This window comes from Triturus cristatus, chromosome 2_1 (genome assembly GCF_964204655.1).
Source record: "Triturus cristatus chromosome 2_1, aTriCri1.1, whole genome shotgun sequence".
NCBI classification, from domain to species: Eukaryota; Metazoa; Chordata; class Amphibia; order Caudata; family Salamandridae; genus Triturus; species Triturus cristatus.
Window position 1 is genome coordinate 355,279,988 of NC_140581.1, and position 12,912 is coordinate 355,292,899.

At 47.5% G+C, this 12,912-nt stretch overlaps 1 protein-coding gene across 8 annotated transcripts in view; it reads right to left on the reverse strand.

Moving 5' to 3' along the window:
* The window catches only part of ARL15 (ARF like GTPase 15), a 1,560,154-nt gene that overhangs the window by 1,049,205 nt on the left and 498,037 nt on the right, over positions 1 to 12,912 (reverse strand). The gene's annotated exons all lie outside the window — the stretch shown is intronic.

The window sequence follows — 12,912 nt, forward strand, 5'->3', positions numbered from 1 at the left end:
GAGATGTAATAGTCGGAGATGTTTCGCTGCACGGGCGTCTGGAGCTCTTGTTGGAGGAAGATCTTGGAACTCCAACGTATGGCCACTCTGAACTATGTTCAAGACCCACCGGTCTGATGTTAAACGCACCCAGCTGACCAGACAAAAAGATATCCTGCCCCCGACCGGTGTTTGTGGCAGGGGAGGAACAGTAGCCAGAGCCAGGAGGCCGCTATTGCCTCTTGGCGTTGTCTCGTCCCTGACGATTCTGACGTCCTCTCTGGGACTGCCGAGAGAAAGACGCCGACTGTCCTTGGCGCTGGCTGGAATATTGTCCTTTATAGGACTGTCCAGATTGAGAGGAATACTGTCGTTGGTTTCCTCTGTAGTTAGAAAACCCCCGACCACGTGCCCCCTTAAATGGCACCTTACAGTAGGTCAAAGAGCCTAAGGACTTAGCTGTATCGGTGTCCTTTTTAATGCCTTGGAGGGCGTCATCCACATGCTTTCCAAAAAGCATCTCTCCGTCAAAGGGGAGGTCCAAGATCTTATTCTGGACCTCCTGGCGAAACCAAGTCGCCTTCAACCAGCCTTGGCGGCGCAAGACGGCTGAGCCCGCCAAAGCCCTGAAAGCAGTTGAGGCAATGTCCATCGCACAGTCGATGACTTCCGAAGAGCATCGTTCTCCCTCCATCAGCACCTGTCTGGCTTCGTCTTGACTAGTTTCTGGTAGCTGGTCCAGGAATGGTTCCATATCACACCACATCTGGCGGTCGTATCTGCCCAGAATAGCCAGAGAATTAGCTGCCCGCACCAACAAGCTGGCCATGGTGGAGAATCTTTTACCCACATTGTCCAGTCTTCTGCCTTCTTTATCTGGAGGCGTGGTTAAAGGAGTGGACGGATTCTTAGATTTACTTTGAGCAGCTTGAGAAATAACAGAATCCGGCTTAGGTTGTCCTAGAAGACACGCAGGACTGCCCTCTGGTGCCTTGTATTTCTTCTCCAGCCGGGGAAGAACCGGAATGACGGTTGCTGGATTCTGCATTGTCTTCAGTCCCTCATCCCAGACATGTTCTATAATGGGAATTGATCTTACAGACTTCTTATATTGGGCTTTAAAGTCATAAAGGAAGCAGTCGGACTGCTCCACCGTAAAGGGCAGACCAAACCTCTTGGATGCCCGTTCCATCAAATTATGGAAACCTCCAATGTCCACCGGAGGCGATATATTTGTCTCTCGGCCTACAGCATCAGGATCCTGTGTATCATCAGGGTCCCCATCTGGATCGCCTGGATCTGTAAGAGGGATCACCTGTCCCTCGTCGTCTTCGTCCGTATCTCCATCGTCCGCGTCATCATCAGCAGGTTCCGTACCTGAAGGTTGGGGAACCACTAAGGGCAGCACTGGTGAAATGGACCGAGGTACCTCTCTTGGTAGAGGTGGCAAGTCCACTGGTATGTCACGTGGCACTTCCAAAGGAGAAGGACGCACTGGAGTGCGATCCGGCAACGTCGGAAAACGAGATCTATAGTCTTGCAGCATCTGTTGCAAATCCGACACCAAAGCCACTGGCAAGGCAATTAGGTCCTGCCTTATAGGGCGGGGGCGTAATCCCTGTTGGTGCCCCTCCTGCCCCTCTGGGCCATAAAACTCCTCCGTATCTGTGTCCTGCTGTTTGACATTCAGGTCTGAAAGGCTGTATGCGTCCCCAAACTGCCCATCCTCCTCATCCTCCTCCGAGTCCTCGAGAAGCATGGATGGTGGCAAAGGCGTGACCCGCCTAGGGGAAGTCATGTCCGGTGTAATCACTAATCTTTGGGTTGAAAAATCCAAATTTTTCGTCGTCGACGGTCCCGTCGGCGGTCTCGTCGACGGAGTCGATGGCAACGGGATTTCCAATGTCGACGTACTCGACGACGACTGAAAGGCAACTGTCGTCGACGGAGCTGAAATCGTCGTCGACGATGAGGCCGTCGACAGTCCTGTAATCCTCGTCGACGGAGCAGTCGTCGACGGAGCAGTCGTCGACGGGGCAGCCGTCACCGGAGCAGTCGTCGACGGAGCAGTCGTCGACGGAGCAGTCGTCGACGGAGCTTTCTTTTTCGTCGACGTAGTATGTTTCATCGTCGGCGGAGCACCCGTCGACAGTCTCGTCGACGAACTTGTAGTCATCAACATCGACGAACTCGTCGTCGTCGTCGTCGTCGTCGACGTGGTCCTCGTCGTCGACACCGCCGTCGACGAAGTAGATATTGTCGACGGTCTCGTGGACGACCCCATGGAAATAGGCTTAATTGAGGAGATCGTCGTCGACGTACCTGCTGCCGCCTGCGTCGACGGACGCGGTTTCTTCAGTGGCACCGACTGAGGAGTTTCTGCAGCCTGTTTCTTTACAGGTTTCTCCTTCTGGGACGGAGGGGTAGATGTAGCAACCCCCTTATTGTCCTTAGGGGCTATGTCCACAGTAGCCCGTCCCTGCCTCTCCTTTACACTGTCGTGAGGAGATTTTTTGGGACCAGCCTCCTCAGACCTGTCAGAGATCCCGTGAGGGGCTTTGAGAGGAACCTTGAGAGGGGGTTCCGCAGAAGTGGAGGGCGATGACCTACCCCTCTTCTTCGATCTCCTGGAGGAGGTACCAGAGATAGATCCTTCCTCATCCGAAGAAATGACCTCCCTGGTCTTTATCTTCTGCAGCCACGTCAGCAAGCGCCCCTCTCTGTCTCTCAAGGTCTTGGTCGAGAAGGTCCGACAGATTTTACAGTCGGTGGCCTTGTGTTCCGGGTACAGGCAGTATATGCAGTTCTCATGCCTGTCTTCCACAAACAGTCTCTTCTTCCCACAAGAGGCACAAGCCCTAAATAAAGCTTTCTTCTCCTTTTCTGACATTCTGTCTCAAAAGATGGTAATAAAGATATCCAAAAGTAACTCTGTGAAAAACTGAGCAGAGCTCAGTGGAGACTCCCTAGCACAACGTGCGGTAGAAAAATCTGAGGCTCTGAGCTCTCTCAGGAAGGTTCCAGAGGGTGAGGCTGTGCTGATTGGCCCTGGCAAAAGTTTGGGCTCTTTTACACAAAGAGGGTGATATACTACAAAATGAGATGAGGCCTAGGCCTATTTTTCTCTTTTGTTTCTATGGTTATACATATGTATATATATATATATTTTTGTTACCGAGGCTCCCATTCCGACGACGGGGAATGATACAAAGCATGAGAATCTATGAAAGTTCCAATACTGGGGTAATATCTTGTGTCACTCTCTAGAAAAAGTGCTTCCTAAGTCAATTTAGCCACTCCTTCCATTCAATGTTTATATCATCCCAATTAATATAATAGGTTTAGGCAGGCTAAATAGGAAGTCACAGAGAGATTTATTTCAGTGTCCCTATACATTAGATCATTCAAACTTTCTCCCGCAGTTGGTACTTGAGCAAAGAACTTCAGAGCAGTCAACACTTCCTAGCTCCAATTTAGGTGCCTTCATCACAGTACTTTTAGGTAACTACAGAACCCTTTCCAAAAATGTACCTTCAAGTTTAATCTAGTCAAGAGACGTTTAAAGAGCCTTGACAAGGAGGTAGTACAGAGCAATAGGTACAACCGCTCCTCGTATGCTTTCAGTAACGGAGCAACTGAAAGCGCACCACAGGCAATATTAACTCCGGTTAGTATATTCATTGCGGCTAAAGAGGTATTTCAGATCAACTACTTATGTCTTTCCCAGCTAGGAGGCATTAAGGCAACATATATGGTGCTCCATGAAGTACCTTAATTGCAATGGGAAATGCAAAAATATGTTAAGTATGAATTGTGACAGGATACAGGCCACTGTGAATGGATTTGCAGACACACTCTATACCAGTCAGTCTCTGAGCTGGCCCAGCCGTTATTATCTAATATCCCACTTTCCCATTTGATGCAATCCCAATAGAAAGCCTTAGACTCCCTGTTAGACCTGTCAGCCATTTGGGTGGTCCCTCCTCATCATTATTTATTTTGTCCCACTTTTGCCTCAAACCCTGTTATAATTTTTCCTTTTTGGGAACCACCAGACTTTTTAGTGTTGATGCAGGGTCAGGGAGCCATTTTCCCTACCCCTGGAACTTCTGTCTGAGGGCCTGAGACACAAAATGGTGGCCACCCATTGTCACCTGTGACATCTCCAGAACACACTAGAGGTTTCTAGAACCTTCTGCAACATTCTAGAACCCTGGGACAGAGGGAGACAGTTTAGAATGTTGGGAGGCCATCTCAGGGAGGCAGTTGGTAGTTGGCAGTTGGCACCTGACTGGAGAGGAGAGAGGACAGAGATTCAGAAGGAGGAAGGAGTGAGGCAGCAGGGGTGGAAACCAGTGCTTGGAGTGGGGTCCAGAAACCCACCCTTGATGCTAGTCCCTACTGACCAAGCCCAGCCTAGAGCCCTGTGTGGGACCAAGACCAGAAAAACCATCTTAAGGACCTGAACATTTGGAACAGGCCTTACAAAGGAAGAACAGCAAGTTCCTGACCTGTACAGCAGTGTCCTCCTGGAGTCCTGACGTCGAGAAGCCTGGAGACCTGGAGCCCGAGGTGGAGAAGCGGCGCTGACAGAAAGCAGACGTCGTACCCGGAGCCGCCAGAGGTCGAGAGAGGGCGCCGACGGAGGTCGTGGAGAGTCACCGGAGGTCGAGTAGGAAGTCACCTGAGGTCGAGGTGAGGCGTCGACGGGGGAGTGAAGTCCGCCCTCCGGAGTCGCCGGAAACCAAGGTGAAGCGCGCAGGAGGTCGGGAGTGGAGGTCGCACTCCGGAGTCGCCTGAGGTCGAGGTGAAGCGCGCAGGAGGTCGGGAGTGGAGATCGCACTCCGGAGTCGCCGGAACCCGAGGTGGAGCCGACGGAGGTCGGGAGTGGAGGTCGCACTCCGGAGACACCCGGAAGCGGGGAGACCGTGACCCTGTGACGCCGGAACACGACATCGAGCCAAGGCCGCCCAGCGACATAGATTCGGAGCCGCCTCACGGCACCGACCCGGCGTCAGGTAAAGCAGATCGACGCGACATTGAACCGAGGCCGCCCAGCGACATCGAACCGGAACCGCCAGACGGCATCGACAGGGCGTCAAGTGGAACAGATCGACGCGACATCGAACCGGAACCGTCTCACGGCGTCGACTCGGCGCCAGCGGAGCCGATATTCGCAGAAGGGACAGTAAGTGGTAGAAAGGGCATCTGAGGCCCTGTGGAGCCCTAAAAGACCATTCTAGGGGCTAGAGGGGTGTTAGGACCAGCCTGGGAGTGCTAGGGGGTGAACTGAGACTGGTGCCGGGACCTGTGTGAGGGACTGTGTAGTTGGGAGAGCCAGAACCTTAGGTTACCCTCATTCTACCTCTGCTTAGGCCCCAGCCTTGACCACTCTAGGTGGGACATCCCCAGGCCACCTCAGTGACCACAAGCTGTACTTGGGAATGGTAAAATCAATCTACCTCATAAATGTGATCTGATTTGCAATTGTTTGATTGCTTATATTATTTATTGAAGGTGTTTTATTTATTGTCTGACCGTATTTATTCCTGCCTTGTATTTATTGTCTGACAGTATTTATTTGCCCTATGTATTTATCGCACCTTTATTTATTCCTTGCTTATTTATGACCTGATCCTATTTATTGAAACCCCACTGTGGTATTATTTATTTGACCTGCTACTTTCAAGAAAAGTCTTATGGTATTGTATGTATGTTTTGAAACCTGCAACTAAGAGAAAATAAGATAAAGACAAACTACTCTCTTTCATAATTTTTATGGTGTAGTGTCGTTTTTGGCATGGATGAGCGCATGGTTATTGTGAGGGTGTGACGTACGCTTAACACGGTGCCTGTCTTCCCGACCGCTCGAGCCAAGCTACCACTGTGCTGGGAACCTGGTGACTGCTAACCCGGTTGCCCGGTTTCCAACACTCCCTCATCACTGAAGATGAGATTCAGGAGGCCATTTGAGATTTGAAAACTGGTAAGACCCCAGGCCAGACGGCTTCCCTATGAAGACATATCGGTTTTCGGAGCTACATAGAAGGAACACGATAATGCTCATGCACAAGTATTTAGTTTACATGCCAAAGCAGATTTGACTTTGAATACAGACAAGTGTGAGTTCCATAAGGAAAAGCTAAAATTCTTTGGTCATATCTTTTCTGATGGCGGTATGACTCCTGATAAAGTAGAAGCACTGTCAAATGCTGATCCCCCACAAGATGTTTCCATGGTGAGTTAATTTCTTGGCATGGCCAGTTACTATTCCAGATACATACAAGACGTTGCCACTGTAAGTGCTCAGTTGAGAGACTGGACTAGTAAGAATGTTTCATTCCATTGGTCACATGAGTGTGAGAAACAATTCAAGAAAATTAAACAAGCCCTTCAGAATGCTACTGAACTGGCCTATTTCAATGCAGAGCTTCATACGAAGATTGCTTTTGGCATTAGACCAGTCGGGTTAGGCGCTATCTTTGCACAGCACAGTGGACACGTGAATGCTCGAAGGCATATTGTGGCATATGCAAGTAGAAGTTTGTCCCAAACAGAACGTGTTCACTGACAACCTGAGAAAGAAAGCTTAGCTGTGGTATGGGCTTGTGAAGATTTTCTTGTATTACTATACGGAAAACCTTTTATGATGGTAACTGATCATCAACCTTTTACTGACTATATTTGGAAATCCGGCCAAAATGCCTCCTCCCATTGAACGATGGGGACTATGGTTACAAGAGTGTGATTAAGCCACTGTGCATCGTCCAAGGAAGGATCAGAACTCTGCTGACTTCTTTTCCAGAGTGCTTCTACAAGGTCATGGTACTCCATACAAGATGGCTGAGGCCTATATCAACTTCATTGTAAAATCCAACACATCTGCTGCCATTTTTTAGCCCAGGTTATCACTGCCACGTGTCATGATAGTGACATGTTAAAGCTGAAGTATATAATTACACGACAGTCATGGAACCAACACTCTTGACCCCTAACCAGTGATAGTGACTATTAAAAGTACAAAAATGTCAAGGATGAAATGTCCATAACTCAGAAAAGAGTTATATCACAAGGTTTGAGAATCCTGATTCCGCCAGTCTGAGACAGAAAATAATTGAGGTAACCCATAAAGGACATTGTGGAATTGTTGCAACAAAACGATCTCCGAGACAGAGTTTGGTTGCTTACCTTGATGACAGGGTTGAAAAGGAATTAAAGGCCTGTCACTTATGCAAATGCCTTTCTAGAAAAACAATTCACCACACCTTGAACATGTCAGAACTTCCAAAGCATGAATGGGAGAGAATAGCCATTGACTTTTTCAGTTCACTTGATAATGGGCATCATCTATTGGTGATTATGGGTGAATACTCACAACTTCAACTAATTGAAGCTCTTTTATCGACAACTCAAGCACGAGTCCTTGAAAAACTAGATGGCATTGTTGTGACATAGGGTGTTCCAGCCATAGTGAAGTCTGACAATGGCCCACCTTTCAATTGTCAAGAGTTCAGAGAATTATGAATGAATAAAAAAGGCTTTATAAAGCGCGAACTTAGCCCAGGGGCATCAAGGAGCTGCGGAAAAGGATAATAATAATCCACATTTGTAAAGCGCGAACAATTACCCGTAAGGGTCTCTAGGCGCTGGGGGCTGTCGGGAAGATTAAGCAAGCTATTGCCCAGAGTCACATGGTGCTGGGCTAATCTGCCGCCGGGGATCGAGCCGTGATCCCCAGATTCCGGAGTCAGTCGCCCTGGCCGTGGGGCCACACATCTTCCCAGGATCAGAGCTGTCCATAGATAAGAGGCTTACAGATTCAAGCTGGTGAAGAGCCAGGTCTTTAAGGCCTTACGGAACGAGGAGTGAGTTTCTGGAGCTGAAGTTGAAGAAGGAAGGTAATTCCACAAGTTGGCTGCAGCCAGCGAAAAAGCCCCCCCCCCCCCCCCCCCCATCTGGATTTCCTGAACCTGGGAACAGTCACCAGATTCTTGCTGGCAGATCTTAGCTGCTTGCCGGGGACATATCTGCGAAACAATTTTCTAATGCCTTCTGTCCCCATATTATTTAAGGCCTTGTGCACCAGGCACAGGGCTTTAAACACAATTCTCCGACCCAATGGAAGCCAGTGCAGGCTTCTGATGGTAGCCGATACAGAGTGGAATTTGGGGAGGCCCATCACCAATCTGGCAGCGGCATTCTGCACGAGCTGAAGTCGATGTAGGAGCCCCTTATTTATCCCTACATAAAGGGCATTGCAGTAATCTAATCTAGACAGCACAAGGGCCACCACTGCCTGTTTCCACGAGGGGAGGGATAGAAATTGAAAGATCGTTTTGAGAGTCCTTATCCCGAAACAGGTAGAAACTGTTCTATTTATTTGGGGGCCCAGAGAAAGGGAGGTGTCCACTATGATGCCTAGATTTTTGGCACTGAGGCTAGGGTGAGGGCAAGCTCCAAGCGTATCTGGCCACCAGGCCTCAGACCAAATCTCCTGTTTGTCTCCGAAAATTAAGATCTCAGTCTTAGCCCCATTGAGTCTTCCACCATCCATGAAGTCACCAGCATGCAGTTTTTAAAGTTTGCTGCTGACGCTTCGACACGCTCAGTGATGGTAATCATGATTTGAGTGTCATCAGCGTAGGGATAACACTTCTAGGCCGTAAGATCTTACAACCCTGGCAAGCGGGGCTACATAATAAAAAGAGTAGGACTCAACTTTTTAGGGGCGGAGAAGAATTGGCCCATCCTAAATCTTTTTGACCGTTCCAAAAAGAAGGATGCAAGCACATTAAGGGCAAGGCCCTCATACCCTATTTCCCGGAGCCTCCCAGCCAATCTACGGGGAGAGATGGTATCGAAGGCTGCCGTCAGGTCCAGAAGGATCAGTAAGGTGGTATGGCCAGCGTCAACCTGTTGTTGAATGTTGTTGAAAACAACAGTTAACGCCGTCTCTGTACTGTGCTCACTTCTGAACCCATGCTGCGAGCCATCGAGCAACTGATGATCCTCCAAATAAGTACTGAGAAGGAGGTTCAGATGTTTCTCCAAGATTTTTGCTGGGACAGGCAATAGGGAAATGGGCCGGTAGTTTTTTAGTTCCACAGGGTCCAGGGAAGGCTTCTTTAAAAAAAGTTTAGCCACTGCAGTTTTTCACGTGCTGGGATACTGGCCAGAGGTAATGACAGCATTAAGGATTGAAGTCAAAGGTGGGGCAATAGCCTCCATTCCCAGTTTCAAGATCTTCAGGGGGCAGGGCTCCAGGGGGGAACCAGACCTAATTCCACTTAACATCCGCTCAGTGTCCTCTTGAAGTATAGGAGGAAAGGAGCACAAGCGGCAATCCTTCAGAGGGGCTACCAGGGGATCTGATGGAAGATTTAACTTTGATACTCCAGCATTGGATAAAAAAAACATGCCATTTTATCACACAAATCCTGGGAAACCTCGGTGTTAGCAGTGGCCGTGGGAGCTAGGAGGGTATTAATCACAATGAAAAGTTCCCTTGGGGATTTTATGGATTCCGTCGTCTTAGAATAATAAGAGACCTTTAACTCATTATTAGCTATTTTATATTCCCTCAATCTAAGTTTGTGCAGATCCCTTTCGACCGAGGAAAGATCCCGGCGCCATTTTCTTTCCTGGTGTCGGCATACCTGTCTAAGCTTTCTCAGCCTTTCAGAGAACCAGGGGGCCGAAGGGCATTTTCTGGCCACATAGTGCTCTTAAGGGGGGCAAGAGAGTCCAAGGCCGCCAAAAGCCAGTTGGAAAAACCGTCGTAGATGGAGTTAACATCCAAGTAGGGGAGGCAGCAATAATTGCTAAGTTTATTAGGAAGGTCCTCCTTATTTATACGGCTAAAGTTTCTCTTCATCTCCACCCTGTTCTTAAAATTAGGATCAAGGTGAGCTACTGCAATTTGCAGAAGGAATGGGATGGCATAATAATCAGAGTGGGATAGGATCATTCACCTCTATCCTAGGATCATTAGAGAAGATCCCATCCAAAATGTGTCCTGCAGTATGAGTGGGGCTCCTCACCAGCTGAGAAAGACCACAAGAGTCCATAGTTTCCAAGAAAACCTGTGTTTCAGTACACAGAGTTTTCTCAAAATGAAAGTTAAAATCACCCAAAAGAGTGATATTAGATCTTGCCAGATAGGGCTCTATTCGATTACTGAAAGCCTGATCGAACATTGCTCTGGGTCCAGGAGGCCGATAGGTGACTACTCTGACAAAGGTTTCGGTGGGTAGGACCTTCAAAGAGAAATATAGGGCCTGATAGGGATCTGAGGGAGAGGTGAGAGCCTCAGTGAAGCATGAATAGATGTCTTTTTAGAGTACTCCTAACCCTCCCCAATCCTCCCTTCCCTATCAAGTCTGGATAGGGCATACCTGGAGGGGATGGCCTCCACCAGATCTGGCCCTGAGCAATCTCTAGCCCAGGTTTCGGTAATGAATACCCAATCGGGCTTGTGAAGGGACACAAAATCGCTGAATTCTGCCCTGTGTTTAATCAAAGATTAGGCGTTCACGAGATATCCCATAAAGGAATGCTTCAAAGACAAAAGATGGAACTGATGCGTATCCTCATGGGATTTCCCAGCTTCACCCAGCGTAATAACTGTCTTGCAGTTGGCACACTCGTACACCTGACAACCACCTGGAGCCTCAAGGTTCATAGACCTGCAGTGCGACCCCTTCTGTGCTTGAAGCTCCAGGAGCTGTCCTCTGGAATAAAAAAGGGGCTTACCGGGGTCTAAAATAAATTAGCCAGAGTCCCTGCACAAGGCGTAAACTTGGCGTGGACGGGCGCAGACGGGCTTGCCTTTGGCGCGTCCGGCCCAGCAAGCAATTAAAAAATATTGCCCGTTTTAAAAGCACACACAGTAAATTATATTCGTTTTAAAAAGTTACAGGCAAATTCAGATCATGTGCAGCACAGCAGCGCAACAGCGTGGCCCCTCTAACCAGGGTGATCCACTATCCGCTGTGCGTCCGGCCCAGCATGCAGTTAAATAAGCTGGGCTGGGAACATCTAGAGCGCCGCCCGGTCAACTGCGGCAGGAAGTGAGAGGGAGGAGCAAGAGCGAAATACCCACTTCCCTCCACACAATCGGCAAGCCGTGGTGGACCGGGGAAGGAGCAAGAGACCGTTACAGACCCCCAAAGCCAGAAGATAAAAGCCCCAGACGGAATAGTGCCCAGATAAAATGCGGCAAAAACAAAGAAGTAAGCAATTTAAAAATATTCCCCCGTTTTAAAAGCAAACATAGTAAATTCTATTTGTTTGAAAAAGTTACAGACAGATTCAGATTAGGTGGCCCCTCTGACCTGGGTGATCCACTATCCGATATTTATTGGAGAATTTGAATATAAAGCGTAAAAAGAGCACTCCTTTGTAGTCACAAACCAATGGACTTATTGAGCATTTTATGAGTATGCTGAAGAAAGCAGTGCAGCGTGCCACTCTTGAGAAGCTCAATATGAAAACTGTATTGAACTCTACCTTTAGAGCTTAGCGTTTAACACCCCGCTCGACCACAGGTGAATGTACTGTGACTTCGATGGTTGAGAGAGCAAGAATACCAAGTTTCCTTAATGGACCAATCAGAAAAAGAAAGATAAGCCGACAATTCATGAGAAGGACTTGGTTAACAAATGAAAGATGAAATTCCATGCTGACAAAAGACGAGATGCAAAGAACATTGTCTTTAAGAGAGGATATCCAGTGCTAGTACAACACATGCAGAAAAGAAAATATGATACTCCTTTTGACGCAGAACCTTTCCAAATGGTGTCTAATAAGGGACACATTTTGACTGCCCACTGCCCCGGGAAGTCTATTACTGGAGGCTCTTTTCATTTCAGGCAGTTGACCAATCATTTATCAGATCTGATAGTAGAAAGAGAGACTGGGTTTGAAACATCAGCAACTGGTGTTGCTTATACACCATTGATGCAGATCATGGACATCGGTGACAATACCTCCCAGTTTCCCAGAACAAGATCAGGTTGAAAAATTAAAGAGCCAGGAAGATTGACTGAAGAGATTTAAATATATATGTCTATCAATATGAATATTTTGTAAAAACAGTATGTTTTTGTTAAACAGAGGGGGAGATGTAGTGTCTTGCGGATTAGAAATGATGGAACTTTTAGGGCTCCAGATGGACTACACAGAACTGATGCAGGTGTTAGAGCGGAATGCACTGAAGGCTGGTTCAGAATGTTGAGTTCACAGTTACACACAGAAGAATAAAGACGTGCATTACTAAGCTTCGCGTATGGCACAGACCTTTGCCCAAGCTGGGGAGGATGCTACGCACCACATACACAGTAGCTCACAACCAGTTAATGAAGGGTCATATCTGAATGATTTCGGTGTGGTACAGTCTAACCTACTCCAATGAAGTACATAATGGCGATGGTAAACATCATCTTGGAGTTGTGTGCTTGTATAAAGCACTCAGCATGCAGCCCCATGATGGCACAGAGGTCCTCAGTTTTAATATTCCTATACTCTAATGCAGATAGATGATTTTACAAATAGATGAGGACACATACATACAGCCACACATTCAGAAAACTCAGAATAATAAACATATTGTAACTTCCTTATAGAACGCCAACTGTTATTACTGTTAAAAGAGTGTATAGAATAATAGTTACTAAAAATGTTTCAACCACGTTAAAATAAAATTTAAATAACTAAAAATCAACAAGCATGTACAATCTAAATGATAAAATGGAATCAACACAAAACCATGATTCTTAGAAACGATCCAGATCCGATATTCAGTGAAACTTTCATATGGTCTACTTAGTTGCAAGTCTTTTTTGGAAAAAAGAACACTTAAATAAGAAGCGGTTTCCTTCGTCTGCCTCTTTCAGTTCAATGGTTGATCTTCTGGCTCGTCATGTATTCCGCCAG